General features: G+C 45.6%; 3 non-coding genes and 1 pseudogene across 3 annotated transcripts; 1 reads left to right on the forward strand and 3 right to left on the reverse strand.

Annotated features, from left to right (window-relative positions):
• Positions 1-6,306: 6,306 nt before the first annotated feature.
• Positions 6,307-7,186, forward strand: LOC149356133 (uncharacterized; annotated as a pseudogene).
• A 9,785-nt stretch (positions 7,187-16,971) lies between these two features.
• Positions 16,972-17,043, reverse strand: TRNAS-CGA (transfer RNA serine (anticodon CGA)). The gene has a single exon. It is a non-coding gene; the product is annotated as a tRNA-Ser (tRNA).
• Positions 17,044-17,449: 406 nt separating this feature from the next.
• On the reverse strand, positions 17,450-17,521 carry TRNAS-CGA (transfer RNA serine (anticodon CGA)). Its single transcript has one exon. It is a non-coding gene; the product is annotated as a tRNA-Ser (tRNA).
• A 441-nt stretch (positions 17,522-17,962) lies between these two features.
• On the reverse strand, positions 17,963-18,034 carry TRNAS-CGA (transfer RNA serine (anticodon CGA)). The gene has a single exon. It is a non-coding gene; the product is annotated as a tRNA-Ser (tRNA).
• Positions 18,035-18,901: the final 867 nt, after the last annotated feature.

Here is an 18,901-nt window from a genome sequence, read left to right on the forward strand (position 1 = left end):
GCTAGACCAGGCGGGCACGATCAAGGCAGCCCGAGTCCGTGTCGCCATCTGTGTTCGCCTACCACGGGGAGCGATTGAGCGAAAAAACCGTTCAATTGAATTCTTTTTTTTTCTACTTGCGCGACAAGACGAGCTTGGTGATTTTACGGTGTTTCCACTCAGAGTTCACCGCATCGTCTTGTTTGTTTCCACATGGTGTGCTTGTTCGGACACAGTCTCGCCGAAACCCGGTCCACTGCTCGCAGTGCTCTAGACACTTCCTAGAGGTTCTCGAACGGCGCGTTCCGGTGTGCGATTGCGACATTTGTCGCTATTCCTTGCATTGGTTTCATATTTTGAGGCATAAGAAGTATGTGAGACTGTACATGTGATACATGCACCATGTGATACTGTTTCGACAGCTAAGTCACTCTTAAGCCACATCAGCACGCTCCAGAGTCTGCTGTTCAAAAGATTAAGACAAGTAGTGCTCACTCAAGGAATCAAAGCTTGAAGGCTTCGATTCCAGGATCGGTTCAACACTTCAATGAGACACCGGCTCATCTACAGAAGCACGTGCTGACACCTTCCAATATGAAAGAGAAATTTGATGAAGGTGAAATTCTGGAGGCCCGTGTACTGTGCGATGTCCCTGCACGTTAAGAATCCCAGGTGGGCGAAAATTCTGGAGTCCATCACTACGGCGCCCCTCATAGCCTGAGTCGCTTTAGGACGTTAAACCCCCATAAACCATAATCGATAGAACACAGTATGAGTATTAAACTAATTATCATTCTATAAATTTGAGTGACTAACAAAATTTGTCCTGTTATAATAATCGTCAGATACTTTCGACTTTAACGCAGAAATAACAGTTGAATAGTTGAATGTGCTGTTATGTACAAACCGACTGTTCGCTTTGATATTATACCTACGAGCAGTTATTGCTTGCTTGGGTCGCGCATGGTTCATGGCACTGGAGAGGAAATTCGAGATTCATAGAGCAGAAGACGGCAAAGATGGCGATGGGCATGCAATGCTATGAAAACACCACTAGTTGATTCCCTTTGTCACTTCAGATATGAAAGGCTTTTGTTTATGAAATATCAAGGAAATTTAAAAGTAGAAGCACGAGAATATCGGTACCCCTCATGTTCGTTAAAGCTTCAGTATCCGAGGGAGAGTGCGCTGGCTCTTTTTTTTTTCGCAGAGTCAGTAAACACAGCATCTGAATACATTTAATGAAATGGGAAGGAATCGGCTTCCATAACATTGAGCAAAACAAAGAATTTATCGTGCTCATTATTTGTCGTGATTTTTTTTCCATAATTTTTATAGGAGACTCCTCCAGTCTACTAGTTAGGGATCTCCTTCTGACTACACATATACGTATAATCTGTACTTTGCTAACATGCAATAAAGTCAACTCCGACTTCGACTTCGATCATCGGTTTCGAATCGACGTGCCTGTCCATTCAGTCAGCAAAGAACTACAAATACGACTGTCCACTTTGCAGAGCTCGCACAAAACTACCTCCTCTCAAAACAATTATAGTCGCGAAGAATTAAAGTTCGGGCCATCTTAATTTGCCCCCTCCTATTTCCTCATTTAATCGAGACTTGGAATGCGCGGATTTTCGGCTCTTAAGCTCTATATTTTAATTGTTTATTCTTTTCTCCCAGCTTATTTGTGCATTAAGAAATGCCAACAGTACCATCGCCAGCCGCGTTAGGTCCACTCAAAGTCAAAGCACTCCATTAACCCTCGCCAACGACCGCTCTCTTTCTGTCGCCCTCTGCGAGATTTGCACCGTGACTTTAAAATTTAGTTTTAGAAACAAAAATGCATAAGGATTCCGAAAATTTCTTTTAGCAGGTAAGTTATTCACTGAGGCACTCACGATAATGCCACAATGCGCATAGTTGGTAGCGTTCTAAAAGTTTGATTAACCTTTCTTTGAAATTTTTAAGCTGTTGCTTTGTACTGATATTAGCGCATGAGTGACTGCATTACGAGATCACTCTTTAAATAATGTAGAGCTTTCGTAACAAGCAGCTATTGCGAGAAGGCTGAACTTTGGACTGAATCCTGCTAACTGCAAATGCACAACCTGAAACCTGCCCTCCCTGATGCAATGTGAGTGCTGCAATCCTCCCGTGCAGACAGGCGAATCTGAATACAATTGCTCCTCCTTTCTCTGCTAGTGAAGATGTCAGGGTGCCGCGCTTGTCTTCACGTAAGCGGGCACAGATTATACCGCTGAATATTTTGACGCCTCAGTCGGCTACAAGGATCCTATGAAATTTAACTGTTTAGGTATTCAGAGGGATAGGTGCTTGGGTTTGTTTGCTCATGATTTAGGGACAAAACACCGCGCAAAAAAGACAAGCACTGGGAAAGACAGACACAAACAGGGGCCTCTGTGTCCCTTTTTTTTTGTTCTTTAAGGGGTGGTTTTTACCAAGGCAACTGACTTAAACTATACAGGGTGTTTCACAAAACTTAAACCAAGGATTTTAAAAAAGCGGTAAACCGCAGCCAGCTGAAACCAAAGATACATTGTTCGCCATCATGTGGCGCTCCTCAGAATATTTTTATTGTGCTGAATTAGTTAACTAAGATGAATTATGCAAATTTTCAAATATTCATATTAGCGCCAAGACCGCTACGTTACGTTGTAGAGCAGGTTTATAAACAACCGATCCAGTTTATTGTAGCATCGTATCTCCTACGGGGTCCTTTTTTCCGGCATCTAAAGAAAGCCCGCGAAATATGAAAGAATACCACGTGACTACGCTCGTGCGCTACCAAATTACAGCGCTCTCAGCGGCGTTTCGAGCAAACGGAGCGTGCCCGCTGACCGTGGCGAAGTTAGAGTGTACTAGAACTAGTACACTCTAGAGAAGTGAACGGCCGCCGCGCCGCCATGCGCCGCTGTGGAAAGTGCTGACGCACTGTCAAGCCGCTGCTAAGAGCGGCGGCCGTTCACTTCACCACCCACGGTCAGCGGGCACGCTCCGTTTGCTCGAAGCGCCGTTGAGAGCGCTGCAATTTGGTAGCGCACGAGCGTAGTCACGTGGTATTCTTTCATATTTCGCGGGCTTTCTTTAGATGCCGGAAAAAAGGACCCGGAGGAGACAAGATGCTACCATAAACTGGATCGGTTGTTTATGAACCTGCTCTACAACGTAACGTAGCGGTCTTGGCACTAAAATGAATATTTGAAAATTTGCATAATTCATCTTAGTTAATTAACTAATTAAGCACAGTAAAATATTCTGAGGAGCGCCACATGATGGCGAACAATATATCTTTGGTTTCAGCGGGCTGCGATTTACCGCTTTTTTTGAATCCTTGGTTCAAGTTACGTGAAACACCGTGTATACAGGGTGTTTTTTTTTCCGTTTACAGGTTGTTTTTTTTAAGCGCTTATAGTATCGAGAATGCCGCCTTCATGGAATGTATATTCGGCTTGGCGGACGCAGGATAAGAACACAGTGGTCAAATTTATTTAATTATTGAGCCAAATTTTGTCAATTATCTTTCTAACTTTTCACTTTATGCTGGATATTGCAATAGCAACATTGAAGACTGTAAATATTCAAAGCTTATACAATTTGCAGCATGTCATCATAATGATCTCACTCTTGCCTCCGCTAATCGTACTTTCGGACTTTTCAAACATAATTGAAAAGAGGCCGCAACACATGTAAAAAAACTAGCGTATACCACATTATTTTGTCCTGAACTCGAATACGTGTCTGGCATTTGGGATCCTCATCAAAATTATATCATTAGCAACGTTTCATCTTTTCTGAATATTCATGTTACACTAGCGTCACCTCATTGAAGTCTAAAGTCGAGTTCGATAACTTAGCACTACGCCGTAAAATTTCCCGCTTATCACTTTTCTATAAGCTTTATCACCATCGTTCCTTTCATGGTGAATTCTTTCAGCCACCGGCAGTTATCTTTCCACGTGGTGATCATCCTTACAAAGTAAACGTATTAGCTGCCAGTTATCCATTTATGCTTGTTTTTTTTTACCGCGCACAATAACCGAATGGAACGCTTTACCACCAGACTTTGCCACAAAATCTCACCTAAATAAGTTCCAACACCTTATTCACCGATGTTTTAAAAATAAAAAAGTTTTTTTTTCAGCGTACTTTCCTCCGCCATGTCTTCTTTTTATTTACTGCTTTTGATTTTTACCGTACCGAACTTTTTCCGGTGTCGTCTTTTCCTTGTGGTGGTGTTATTTATTTATTCCTCAAATTTTGCTGCTATGTGCACTGTTCCGGCTCTTTTTGTGGATGCCTATTTTCATTATATTTGTGATTTCTATTTTGTTTTAGTGCATTATTATAACTTTTATATAATGCCTTGTACCTAGTACGCCCCCCCTCCCCCATGTAATACCCTCGTATGACGGCCTTTGGTGGTATTTTCAATAAATAACTAAATTACCAAATGAATATATAAATGTCCGTAAGTGCAACAGATATTGAGATATTCGCGGCTGAATTTTAAGCCTTTTCAGATCCGATTCGGGAACTGAACGCTCAGAGTGCGCCGGAAATCCCGCCCATGATACTACGTAAGAGATTAACGAAACGATGACGACAAAGGATGGCACCAAGGCCAGCTCCGGCTGCAGCAGGCAGGCGTTCGAGAAGAGCGCATAGTCACGGCCTCTGTAAGCAGCCCGCGCTCTTTTTTCGTCATTAGACACCTTTAGCATGCCGTGTACCGTGTTACCGCTACCGTTACCGGAGTACCAGGAACCCGCCCACCGGCGGTGATTATGCGCTGATTGGTTCCGTGTTAGCGTTACCGGTACTCCGGTACCGGTAACGCTAACACGGTACACGGTATGCTAAAGGTGTCTATTGGCATTGAACTTAGAGGCACGTTTCCGCCGTCAGCGGCTCCGAAAAAGCAGCACGATAACGCACAAATTTTCCCTTTCCACTCTGGCTCGGACAAGAAAGGACGATAACTTGTCGGCTTGCGATTTATTATTTTTCACCGGAATCTCCACTGGTGCGCTGCTGTCGATTTTGTTAACAGAACGAACAAGGCTGCTGCAATACTATACATATCAACTCTGAATGCGCGTTGGAATGGCAGGGCAGCTGCAACCGCAATACTCGTTGACCCAGAAGGTGTAGATGGTAGTCACCTGTGTAAAAACGAATGGCAAAGCTCGCCTCGCCTCAAGAATACGCCTCCGAGAATCCTGGCGGCCCGGTTCCGTCACATACGATGTTCACTAAAATGTACAAACAGTTCCGGACCACATGACCTGTGCTTCATTCAAGGAAGGCAAATTGAGTTATCCTGAGTGAAGAATTCTAGATAAATGTTCTCGTCTACGTTCGTACATATCCCGAATCCAGCAACCGTCAAATCAACGAGGCCGTTGGAACATCCCGCTATTCATTCTCGAGAGTGTTCAAGAAGCATAGTTTTCATCCTTACCACATATCGCTGCATCACGACCTCAGTGAAGACGACTATAAAATATGGTATGAATTCAGCAAATGGACGTGATGATATGTGACGAAGACACAGACTTTTTAGAAAAGTTCTTTGGACAGACGACGCCCACTTTTGCCATAATGGGGAGGTCATTGTGCACAACGCCCACTACTGGTCTGATAGAACCCGCGCTGGCTCCAAAAATCCGAGTGTGTGATAAAAACTCCGGAACGTTGAAATTTTGCTGGCATACAAAATGAAGAGAACACGTCGAGGTGCATGCGCTTTTTCGGCAGACGTGACGAAGAAGAAGTACAAATAATTGTTCTTTAACATAGCGGATACCTACATGAAATATATTTTCTGGAAGATTAAGAAATTCTCCTTCAGATGATCGCAAAATCTCAAAATCGGATATTTAAACAGAACAAACCCTAACCCGTCCTTAGACCTTTTTCAGAAGCGGTGCGGTGGTCTTGGAAGCGGTAACATGACATCGATTTGGAAATAACAGTGCAGGTCCTCGGAGAAGGCAAGAAAAAAAAAGAATAGACATGTCCCAGTCGAAGGACGGATTAACGGCGTTAGAGCGAAAAAGCATATGAACATCACCTTTCCTTAGTCATAAAAATAGAGCCATCCCATGGGCAGTAGAAGAGAACGACGACGTCCAGCGCTGAACGAACGCCATTCCCAAGGCACCGAGGCAGCAGCACCCCGCGCTTTTATTACGAGCGCCCTGCGTCCCAGAGACCAGACGCACCACCGAAGATTGGAAGTGCAGGTCGCCACTCGGGCGTCGGCAGCAACGTGAGCGCTGTGCCTCTTGTGCGTTGTCGAGCATGGCGTCATCAGCGTCGGGCTGTGCTGTGTCCTCTGCCGCCACAGGCGGCAGGCCTAGGGACCACGACACAAAGAAGTCCATGAGTGAGGTTTATGCTGAGATACTGAGGCTTTGCAACCTTTGCACGAGCTCTAGCGGGAGCAGTAGCGCTAGCAGCAGCAGTGATTGCAGCAGCGACACCAGTGACAAAGATGACAGCAGTGCTTTGGTGACTATCCACGTCGTCGGTGATGTTGCGCCCACGGCGCGCCCCAGCATCGAGGGGGTCTAGAACGCGGCTCCGCCACAGCCGCCGTGCTCGCGGCCCGAAGAAGGCACCGACGACGACGTGGACGCTGACAACGAGAAGCAAGTTGTTTCTGTCGGCTGCATGAGCAGCGTACCACTCGGACCTGCGGTGAGGGTTCCGCAAGTTACACTCGTCAACGAGGCCCTGTTTTTGCCGAAGATGGAGCTTCGGATCAGCTCACAAGGAAGGCTGAGGAAGCCAGCTCCGACCGTCCGCTTCAGTAACCTGGACCACGAATTGCAGCACTTGGTCTGGATCAGTTTCATCGAAGACTCCAGCGTATGCGCTGTCGAGTACATGCGCCCGCAGTCACCCCGACCAGGCACTTCCTGGAACGATAAACCATTGTCTCGCCTCCGACGGCATCCCCAAGACACCCATCACCCTCATGTTCAACAAAAAGTACTACCTTCAGATGAACTTCGCCAATGCGGACAACTACGGCCACATGCTGAAGCGCACAGTCATTCGCCAAGCCCTCGCCAGCACTTGGTTTGTGGCTGTAAACCACACCAAAGCCTTAGCGTCATCCACCAAGAGGTTGAGAAAAGCGCACGCACCAAAGAACAAGCGGCGCAAGTCTACGTGACAGCTTTGCCTGGTCCGAGCATCATGGAGATTATTTCTCAATTAAAAAGATGCCCTAGGCCCTTTGTGTGACTTGTCTGTGCAATAAAAAAGGGGGCCGCAATGTCCTTGACCGCACAAGGAGGATATTGGCCCCTCGCGGATATATTTTCAATCAAGGGAGGAAAGCACAGCATTTTTCACCCCTTTTAAAAAAAAAATTTCTATTCAATAATTTTTAACACGGGGTATAGTCTACTGCAGGCAGAGCATTTGTTAGCCTGCAACTTTTTTTTATAGCTGACTCAGTTTATTAAGTTCTTGTACATATCTTTGACTTTTTTTTGCTACAGATTTATTTTAATGCAGGTGTAGACTTGCGACAACAGTTGCTTTTCTTTTTTGAAACACTTCGCATTCCTGAAAGTCGTGGCGAAGGAAATTATTCTCTGCTACAATACGGCGCTTAACCCAAAGCCGAAACAATAGTGATTGCTACCCAGCATAAGCAAAGTTATAAACCAGCATTGCACTGCTTCGGGATTGTCGCCTCCCCCCGCCCCACGTCCCCCCCCCCCCCCCATAAATAGGCATATCTGGGAAAAGGTGTGAACCCAGGAGCCAGCTCTCATGCCTTAAATCGCCCATTTCTTTTCTTTTTTTTTTTAGGGGGGGGGGGGGGGGGGGTTGGTGAGAACTGCATGGCAAGCTGCGGACTAGCCTGGCACAAGCAGCCGGTATTTCATTTCCCAAGAAAATTTGGCACAACGCCGCACTAGGTGGCACATGCTAGAGCAACCTTCCCGCAGAGGTTTTTTCACAGCACTAAGAAAGGCCAGTTCCTTAAAGTGAAAAACGTCGGCCTCATCCCCGTCATATTTTGTACTGGAAAATTCACCTGAATATAAAGCCATCATTTGACTAACCATCGTTTCTGAGCTTGTCGACCGCATATCCCGTATCATCACTTACTTCAGAAGAAATACATTCACTAGTCAGCATTCTTCGAGCCACCAACGACAGCTACTAATTCTACACCACTGCTCTTTTATATGGGTTATACTTGTCACTGCTGCTGAGAAAACTTCATACGAGATTTTTTTTAACCTGTTTTTTTTTTTTTATTCTGGACATGTTAAGTCAGTGTGTATGCAGCACAGAAGACCAGAGTTACATTCATGATATAGGTTCGGTTGTGGATATTTTTACGGTAATGTCTAACAAAAAAAAAACAGCCGGAAGTAGGAGGGAACGATGAGGTCGTGGAGAGGTGCAGGGCAGCCCTCCTTCAGAAGTGCAGGCAAAACAAACGGCCTCTCCTGGTCATCTCTTTGAACGAAGGTATTTGAAACTTTGTTACTCAGCTCAACAATGTACAGCCCCCGTCAAAAATATACGGGCCACCGCGCACGGTCGCAGAGCGGCTGCAGGCCCGAGTGGTTGCGTCCCCGCCTCCCAAGCGCGCTTGGTGCGAGGGTGCAGAGGATGAGGATGAAAGGCTCCCTTGCTCTCAGGCGGGCGAAGGAGAGAGAGTCGCGCTGGCTGTAAGTGCGGCGTTATTATTATAAAAGCCATTATTCATTTTTTCATTTCATTTAGCTAGACGTCAGCGCGACGGCAACATCAGACGAAAGTAGAGCAAACGGCGAGTCACAGAAGCTAGTGGATCCCCGCGACAATGACATTCTGCGCCACTCGCCGCGCGCATCAGCTCACCATTGGGTGCATATCGCAGCCAACCGGGGGGCTGCAGTCGCCAATGATCGAATGGTACTGTCGCTACCCACGGAAGCTTGAAAGCCGCGGCTACGTCACTGAACAACAGTGACCGATTGCAGAAGATTGATCTATCCGAGAAAATAAATCTTTGTAGAATACGGCCGCTCGTATTTTTTGTTGATGTTGTCATTCATTATCGAATTAATTAATAAAATATCTGATTAAACAAATATTTAATTATTATGCATGAATAATTAGCTCATTGAGATGATTAGTTAAAAGGGTAAATAAATAATTTGGATATTGTGATCAATTAGTTGAATTAATTATTTACTTAACAAACTAAGCGATAATTTAACAGAACGTGTGAACTAGTTAAGTTCTTATTTATTACATAAATAAATTGTCACATTACAATTCAGTTAAATCACTAAAATGATTAATTAACTAGGTGAATAAAATTACTGACCGGATTAATTAGCGAATTTTGTGAAATACTTCTTCATTCATCAGCAATATAATCTAACTGCTGATTTAGTTAATGAATGAGTTAATTAACTAATTAATAAATACTCATTAGTACCTTGGTGTGCTTACTAGACTCAACGGGACCCGTGTCTTCGGATGCGGTAGAACCGAGTTAGAGCGAAACACGACTTTGAAGCGGCAGAGGCATAAATAACGAACACACAGCAGCATAGTCGGCAGCAGTAAGAGAAATGGTTTCGCATTGCTACACCTAAGCCGACTTGAGTGCACCCTTGCAATTTTTGTTCAAGGAACAGCGAGAGATGCTTGGCACCGCGCTTCTCTCCTCCAATTCTCGCCTCCACCTTGCATGCCATTTAGAATGCAAGGTACCATCAGCAGAGGCAGTCTTTATACTCGCGCTAAGCGGAGTTCCCGTTTGGCGGCAAGACGATTGCTCTTATTGGAACGCATTGACTCCGAATATGCTCGTCATCCCTACTTGAATTTTACCTGAGATCTACGTTTGTTTCCTTTGAAACAGAAATGTACTTGCAGAGAAGAGGCATTTGCATCGGTTCGTGCGTTGCCCCTGCGTTGTGTCATATATATTTTATCAACTATTGACCGTGCTTTAGCTGCTTCCCTTGACAGTGGCCCAGTCCTGCGAATTTTTAGATACGTGGACGACTTCTTGGTGATACTGAACAGTACTAACTCTGCATTGACGCTCCCTAGCACATCGAAAGAATCTTACTCGTTTTCAGACAACAGGGAAAAGGGCTGGCTTTTACTCACTAACTTCCAGACGACAACAGCTTGCAGTTTTTAGATATTAATATCAAGTTTTTAGAAGGGCGAGTGTGTTGGATGTATTCCCCCTGAGCAAAAAAGGAACTGCTTCCGTACGGATCGGCGCACTCCAAGACTGTCAAAAGGGCGATCGCTTCACTTTGCCTCGGGTCCGCATTGCTTAAGTCCTGTGCTCACATGGCTGAGGCTAGCCTCAACAATCAGATTGAAAGGCTTCAAATGGCTGGCTTTCCGCGTTCTGTCGTCTGCAGCGTAGCGGAGACCCTCCTTCAAAAAACGAAAGGCAAGATGAAAAAATATCATGATAAGCTGGGATCAAGGCGACCACAAGTGGTCCCTTACATACACCGAGTGGCGCACAGCTTGAAGAAGGCTGCTGGCCGGTACGACGTTCCTGTCGTTTTCTCCGCGCCCAAAAGCTGAGCAGTTTATGCTCGTGGAATCGGCCAGAAGAAGAAAGCCCTGTGCGAAAGGAGGCACGGCAGGCATTTAGTTTCCTGTGCCGTCGGAGTGGTGTATGAAATCCCACTGACGTGTGGAGGGGTCCATACAGGGCAGACGGGTCGCTGCATTAACGACAGGGCACAAGAGCATGAAAAATCGTTAGAAAACGGAGGCGGGTCGAATTTGCCCCTGCATTGTAAAGATTGCAGGTGTTAGCCAGTGCTTAACGGAATGAGAATTCTGGGCAGAAGTCGCGATCAGGTGTCACGTGAAATTCTTGAGGCTGTCATGATCAAAAAGAAGGGCAGCATTTGTGTTAGCGACACTTCGGTATCCCTCTGTCGAAACGAAGTGTCCTTTCTTGACAGTTTTTGTGATGCGACTTTTCAACCCTGCATTTCTAGCGGTTGTCTGCTGTTTGTTTAGGTGGGTTGTTAATTTTGTTATTGGTTTTGTTTTTTCCTTTTTGTTGTTTTTTTCGGGTCCTGAGTGCTTTTGCTTCACATGTTTGACTCTGCTTTTGCTACGATTCTCATTTGTTTCTTACTTTTATTTTTGGTGTTTGATTTCTGATTGCTTTTGCTTTTCATGTATGACTGCTTTTGCTACGATTGACACTGTTTTTGCTAAGAGATGGCCTCCTCTTATGTCTTTTATCAGAATTTGTTAGTTTATCTGCAGGGGTTTCTTGTGTGTTTTTCCTGACGTTGCTGCTTCTTTTCCACGTATTGGATACAGAGCTATAATGCGATGAGTCTCATGCTCGAGCTCATGTTTAAATAGGCCACCTTTCTGTATAATAAACATTAGTGTTCGCATGCGGTGTCCCTTTCTTGTTAGTGTCCTTGTTGCGCCAGCTTTCATTTCATCATGCACCAACTCGCCCCTAAGGCCATTCTTCAGTCAACACTTTCCTCTGTTCTCCTTTCCTCTCCTACTCTTTCCTTGTTTTTCCTTTCCTTCCTGCTCATTTTCTTTATTGTCATCGACACGCCGCGCGCGGTCGATGGTAGCGCGATATCATTAAAACCTAGGAAGGCTGTAGGCGGACCCCGAGCGCAAATAATGGCGAATAACAGTGCCTGCTTTATAATTTAGTTCCCTTTCCTCAGCACAGCACCGCTCGAGCCGCCGACAAGTGTGCACACACACGCCCCACCCAACAGGCTGATCCCTGTCGGCCGACAGGCAAGAGCACAGCGAGCGGCTGCTAGGCCTTTACTCGTGACGGTGGCTCACTGAGAAAGAGCACCGGTAAAAACATGAGAAGCTCAATGACGCAAGAACTTGGGTAGGCTCGTTGAACTACAACGTGGCCATCGCCACAAGCTTTCACTGCTCTGTTGATGCGTCGGTAAACAAGCAACGGTACTTACTCTTTCTAGCGATGTTTCTCCTTGAGTGCCTACCACCGTCGGCACGGCGTCGCATCGGAGCCACCGCTGCTTGTAGCCAGCGGATGTGAGACCCTTCGAAGGCATCTCGGGTGAAATGCGCCAAGCACACCCGCCGATTCGTTTGCTCCACAATCCCGAGAGCTTGCATCAACATTCTTTACCACTCATTCTGAGCAGGAAATCTGTGGTAGGACACTCCACGAGCGCCTTCGCTGCTTGAACAGCTTGGGACTGCGCAGATTCTCTTGCTCATAGCAGCGCGAAAAACAAAGCGGTTTCACCAGCTGCAGCGAAGTGGTCGTGCCAAGAAAGCACAAGACGCACAAGGCTACGAAGAACCGCGAAGAACAGACAGGTGCTACAGCAGCCGAGAGCAGGCTATAGAGATGCATAGAGGGTAGCCATAAGTGCTGTGTGCTAGGTTGTAGGATGTGTACAGAGAAGCGCAAAGTCCTTCGATGCGAAAACAATAGCCAGAGCCCTTGGTGGTGTATGTTTATTTTACTTGCTTTGCAGGGCTTTTATCTAAGGCAAACAAGTTGTATTTGTTGATCTAATATAAAACGCAGACAGGTGACAAGATGTGTCTCCATTTATTCACACAATTTGCAGTATATTTACTGTTTGTCCAATCATCAAGCTCGCGCCAGGTGATGTCATATCCACTGCTAAACCCCGCCACTGTGTGGTGACAACATCAGAGCCATTAAGTTGTTTTTGCGAGGAAATTAAAATATTATAAACCGCAATATACGTGGTACGACCGACGCTAATAGCACCATTGTAACTCATTGTATGCTGGTTTGGTTTGTTGTGGTTTAACTTCCCAAAGCGACTCAGCTATGAAGGACGCCGCTGTGAAGGGCTCCTGAAATTTCGACCACCTGGGGTTCCTTAACGTGCACTGACACCGCACAGCCCACGGGTCTCTAGAATTTCGTGTCCATCGAAATTCTGCCGCCGCGGCCGGGATCGAACTGGCGTCTTTCGGGCCAGCAGCTGAGCACCGCAACCACTGAGCCGCCGCGGCGGCCTCACTGTATGCGATCAACAGGCAAAACAATCAACTAAGATTGTGTTTCTGGGCCCCTTTAAAGATCCCCAGATGGTCGAAATTATTCCGGAGACCCCACTACGGCACCTCTTTCTCTCTCTATCTTCTTTTACGCCCACCTTCCTCCCTTCTCTTACGGCACGGTTGAGGTGTCCACCGAGATATGTGAGACAGATACTGCGCCATTCCATTTCCTCAAAAACCAGTTTACCAACATGTACCTCATAAATTCTATTTTTAAAAAGTTTTGAACGTGTTCTGAAATATACAATTTCTTTAAGGTTTTACTATAACAATCGATGTACTCGCAGATCTCCCGTCGGCATGCTTGAATTTTTTGCTACCGTCAAAAGCGGGCCCCATTGCTTCTCTATGGCATGCGGTCTGAACTGCTCGATGCGAGCAATGGAAACACTGTAATTACGAAGATTTTGCTACATACATCGGAAGAATGGACTATTACATTCAATATTTCAGCACCAGAACCTTAGTTTTCCAATATTCAAAATGTTTGTCCAACAGTTGTCCAACAATGTTGGACATGTTCCTGTGAACTTTGCTTTGCTTTTTTTTTCCTCACGCCCCGGCTCCTCGGCGGCAGTGACGTCCATGTACCCGCGGAAGAAGGCGCGCATGGGAAACTGTTCGTCGCAAGGCAAAAACAGACGATGGTTCGACACTGACAATTTTCGTCATAAAAATTCCAAGCTTTATTTGGAAACAAAACAAAGTCACATTTAGAGTAAAATCTCAACTCAATATGGTAATTCTGTCACAGCGCATCGCTAAGACCTGGCAAACGCGATAAGTAGGCTGAAGGCAAGTGCAGTCAGCGCGCCAATTACCTTTGATTGTCACATCAGGAATAAAATAGAATGGAATAAAATACAAATAAAATAAAATAAAAATCAGACTAGGAATAAAATAAGGCTGAAAATTCTAAAACGAGCTTCTGGGCAAGTTGGTTACTTTGCTTCCACATCACTGCAGTGTAAAGAAGACGAGCACAAAGGAAGAAAACACTTACGACACGGACAAACGCTGCACTCACAACTGATTTTATTTCGCCAGCAATGGGAAATATAAAGATTCCGCTGCTAATGCGCGCGCAGGAAAGTACACATGCCATGAATAACAAAGATACATTATACATCAGATACATCTTATCGTGTGGCGGAGAAAAGATCACATTCCGCTTTGTACAAATGAATAGAGGTATCGCTTACACAAAATTCACCCTTTTTCTTTATATGGTACGCTTCTAGTAGTTCACGTGCAGTTTGATCTTTGCTTTTTCCTAGAATCTTTGCACCGTCAAAATGAGGCGAACAATCCTGGCAAGACCTGCAATGTTTTACTAAGTTAACATCTTCATCGTTCTTAAAATTCCTTTCATGCTCCCTCAATCGATCATTGACACATCTGCCAGACTGGCCGACATAGGCTTTTTGCCATGAGCCCGTAACTTCAGTTGCAGTAGAGGGGTAGGCTGCCGCGGGAGACGTAGACGCCAACGTAGCGGCGCTCCATAGTTCCCAGTAGGGAACTGCAAAGTGACTCTTGTACACTTCATTTGTCTGGTCACTTGAGCGGTATGGAAAAATTACTGTCCTCGACCGAAAAACCCCGCATTAATCTTTATAACTGAACACTTCAACTGCTACTAGGTGCGCTTTCGCGGTTTCAAAAACATTGGCGGGTGACATCGCTGGTAAGCAACCTCGCACTGTCGTTTCTGGTGATATACAAGGACCCCGTTCGGTCCCGGAACACGATCGGAATTAGGCACATGAAGCGGCCCTGCTTGCGTTCAGAGCTGGAATGCATCCCGATACCACTGTTATTTTGAAACAGTGGTATCGGTATCCGCAACTGCATCGAGTCACTGCAGTGACTCTGCAACCACAGAGCCAGTGGCGCCATCTCTCGCCATAGTCGCTGCGACACATTTAATTTTCATTTGCACATAATCCATTCCATTCCAGTGCTGACAAATGGGGGTAGGCTGGAAGAGGTTGGCGCAGTTTATTTTCCAACCGTTCTCACTGCATCAGGCCTAAAGTAAACAAAGTGTGTTTCCATTCTGTGTGCACACGAGCGCCAAATTTGAGTATTGGAAGTCTGCAGACTTCGAGGTTGCAATCAAGTGGGCCAGACGATTGCAACTGAGCTTATACTATAGCAGTAATATTGCAGAAGGACGGCAGTGGCGAAAACTGCTCATTGCCATTGCCCCTCCTCCTTCCCCACCCCGCGTATGCCTATGGTGTGAGCCCTCAGTCGAATAAGCGCAGTGGCCTAGTCGTCTCACCATCCACCTCGTTTGTGGAAGGTACGGAAGTTCGAACCCCAGTGCCGGTACCGGGTACCGATCGGTCTCCTATAGGTACAGTACAAGCTTTCCCCTGTCCTGGTGCTTCTCTTCTCTGCGGTGAACTGCTTTGAAAATGTCTGTCTTTTCCCACATTGAATAGGCCAAGAAAACTGTGCCATAGCGCTGCTTGTTCAAAGTGCCCTTGCCATTAAAATGTATCGTCACCATTGGCGAGAAAAAGCGCGAAAGAAATTTTTTAAAACCTTTTTTATTATTTCATAGTGTGAGTCCTATCAGGGAGTGTGACACGGAGGGCTCTGAAGGTACAAATAATAGGCTACTGTAACAGGCTATTGGGAGTTCTGCTCGATTTTAATGGTTATCACGTGGTTTAAATTGTGTTCTGTGAACTTTAAATGCGTTCATGCTTGTACGGCTTAGCTTCATCAGCTTCGGTTGACTACAGTGTTCACAATAACGGAGGGCTAAGTCAGTGGAGTTGGGATATGCTCACTTCATTACCCGTTGCATAAAATGGCCCGAATATTACAGAGGGCAATCAATACCACAATGTTTTTGGTGTCAAGCACAAAAAGAGGCGACAGACCGAAAGCTTCCTCGGGAGTCTTTCGCTTCTTGGCCGCCGTGCCCATGGAGAAACTGCACGAGACCGAAGAGACCACCAACTTGCAGCCGTGGTCCCGCTAACATCGGCCTATGCTATATATACTACAGAAACGCGTAAATTACTTTGAGGTTCCGAACACTATGAAGATCAGTGCCGGCAGTGGCAAAAATATACCCAGTGTGCGCTAACAAAGTACACTACACATACATTCACTCTGGGTGCTTGTCATCATATTTTTTTCTATAGTTATTCAATTTCACACTTTATGCTATAATGCACGGGAGACGATGGAGAGAGAAGCCGTAGAATGTGGACTTTAAAGGCATTTCATGCATTATAAGCTCTAAATATATACCTAGCCTGAACTTTTTGATGCGTCGCACAGGATGCGGAATTCTTAACCAGATTTTTTCTATGCCATATTATTATTTTTTTTTTCACTGAAAGAACGCTTCTACCTTTTAGATTTTCTCTCTCTGAGAGTCAAAGCAATTCACACAGGCGGTATATTGTGCGCTTTGTTTCCTGAAGTTGAATGAACGGTAATAGGCTGCTAGGTCCTTGCTTGTGTTTGGAGAAAGAGGACAACAATTAGCTTCGCTTTAGGTATATGACGCCACCGCGTTAACATTCATTTACTACATTCTTTCTTAATGAGTGCCTCTTTCTAATTACGCACACTCATTAGCATACATCAGTAGGCATACTAGACTGCGTGATATGCCACAAGACGCACTGACAACTTTACCGTATATTTATATATATACTGTAAAGTTGTCAGTGTATCCTGAGACATATCACGCAGTCGTATATATATATATATATATATATGACAGAGAAGCCAACAGCCACAGAAACCAACGGACACAGGGGATTTTTTTTTTTGTGGTGTTGATCAATTTAGAATAATACTGAATATGTTATCGCTTAAAGCTAATTGATAAGAAAAGCAGAAGAAAAAACAACCACATGCCGCCGGTGGGATCCGAACCCACGACCTCCGAATTTCGCGTCCGGTGCTCTACCTCTGAGCTACGGCGACGGCTGTCAAGTCTTCTGCTTTCGGGGGTATTCATGTTTACAAATAACCTAACTTGAGAGTGTTCATCAGCGCCACCCGCGTTCGTAAGCGGCGGACGTAGCACGTCCTGAGGTACCGCTGGTGTGACGTAGAACGTCATCTAACGGCGAGAGTGGAAGCTGTGTGAGAACCCTCTTATGCTTCCTATGGCATCATGGCTGCCAGAACCGAGGCCATCCCTAAGCAATTAAGCAAACAAGGGGAGGGGAATGAGGGGCTCGTTATAAATATGACAGAGAAGCCAACAGCCACAGAAACCAACGGACACGGGGGATTTTTTTTTTGGTGTTGATCAATTTAGAATAATACTGAATATGTTATCGCTTAAAGCTAATTGATAAGAAAAGCAGAAGAAAAAACAACCACATGCCGCCGGTGGGATCCGAACCCACGACCTCCGAATTTCGCGTCCGGTGCTCTACCTCTGAGCTACGGCGACTTTTTTTTTTCTTTATTAAAATGAGCTACGGCGACGGCTGTCAAGTCTTCTGCTTTCGGGGGTATTTATGTTTACAAATAACCTAACTTGAGAGTGTTCATCAGCGCCACCCGCGTTCGTAAGCGGCGGACGTAGCACGTCCTGAGGTACCGCTGGTGTGACGTAGAACGTCATCTAACGGCGAGAGTGGAAGCTGTGTGAGAACCCTCTTATGCTTCCTATGGCATCATGGCTGCCAGAACCGAGGCCATCCCTAAGCAATTAAACAAACAAGGGGAGGGGAATGAGGGGCTCGTTATAAATATGACAGAGAAGCCAACAGCCACAGAAACCAACGGACACGGGGGATTTTTTTTTTGGTGTTGATCAATTTAGAATAATACTGAATATGTTATCGCTTAAAGCTAATTGATAAGAAAAGCAGAAGAAAAAACAACCACATGCCGCCGGTGGGATCCGAACCCACGACCTCCGAATTTCGCGTCCGGTGCTCTACCTCTGAGCTACGGCGACTTTTTTTTTTTCTTTATTAAAATGAGCTACGGCGACGGCTGTCAAGTCTTCTGCTTTCGGGGGTATTTATGTTTACAAATAACCTAACTTGAGAGTGTTCGTCAGCGCCACCCGCGTTCGTAAGCGGCGGACGTAGCACGTCCTGAGGTACCGCTGGTGTGACGTAGAACGTCAACTAACGGCGAGAGTGTAAAGTGAGGTCGCTTTTTTTTCCCTTTCAGAGATGGCAGCAAATAAAGCATTGTAGATTACGGCGAGCAGACTGCATTTCGCCCCCTATTTTTAAGCAATGTGCATACCAGCGAATTCACATTGCTTAAAAATAGGGGACGAAATGTATTCTGCTCGCCTTAATCTACAATGCTTTATTTGCTGCCATCTCTGAAAGAAAAAAAAAAGCGACCTCACTTTACGCTTTCTCCCGCCCCCCTCCTGTTTTCTTGAACATTCCTTCTGTGGTCTGCCGTAGATGCGCATGAGCTCACTGTCTTTCTTATATGTTCAACGAAAATACGTGTTAATAAACACAGTTGGAGTCAGCGCCCGTCCTGTCATGTCTATCTGTGTATTGGTTTATTGGAGTTTACCGACACAAAACGACTCAGGCTATGAGGCCGACTCAGGCCGTAGTGACGGGCTCCGGATATTTCGACCACCTGGGGTTCTTTAATGTGCACTGACATCGAACAGTACACGGGCCTCTAGAATTTCGCCTTCATCGAAATTCAGCCGCCGCGGCCGGGATCGAACCCGCGTCTTTCGGTTCAGCAGCCGAGCGCCGTAACCACTAAGCGACCGCGGCGGGGCTTTATCTGTGTATTCGTTTGAAAATTTAGCGCTGTTTAAATTTGAAGAAAAGAAAATGCA

Source organism: Amblyomma mixtum, chromosome 3 (genome assembly GCF_055824585.1).
Source record: "Amblyomma mixtum isolate Tamu chromosome 3, ASM5582458v1, whole genome shotgun sequence".
NCBI classification, from domain to species: Eukaryota; Metazoa; Arthropoda; class Arachnida; order Ixodida; family Ixodidae; genus Amblyomma; species Amblyomma mixtum.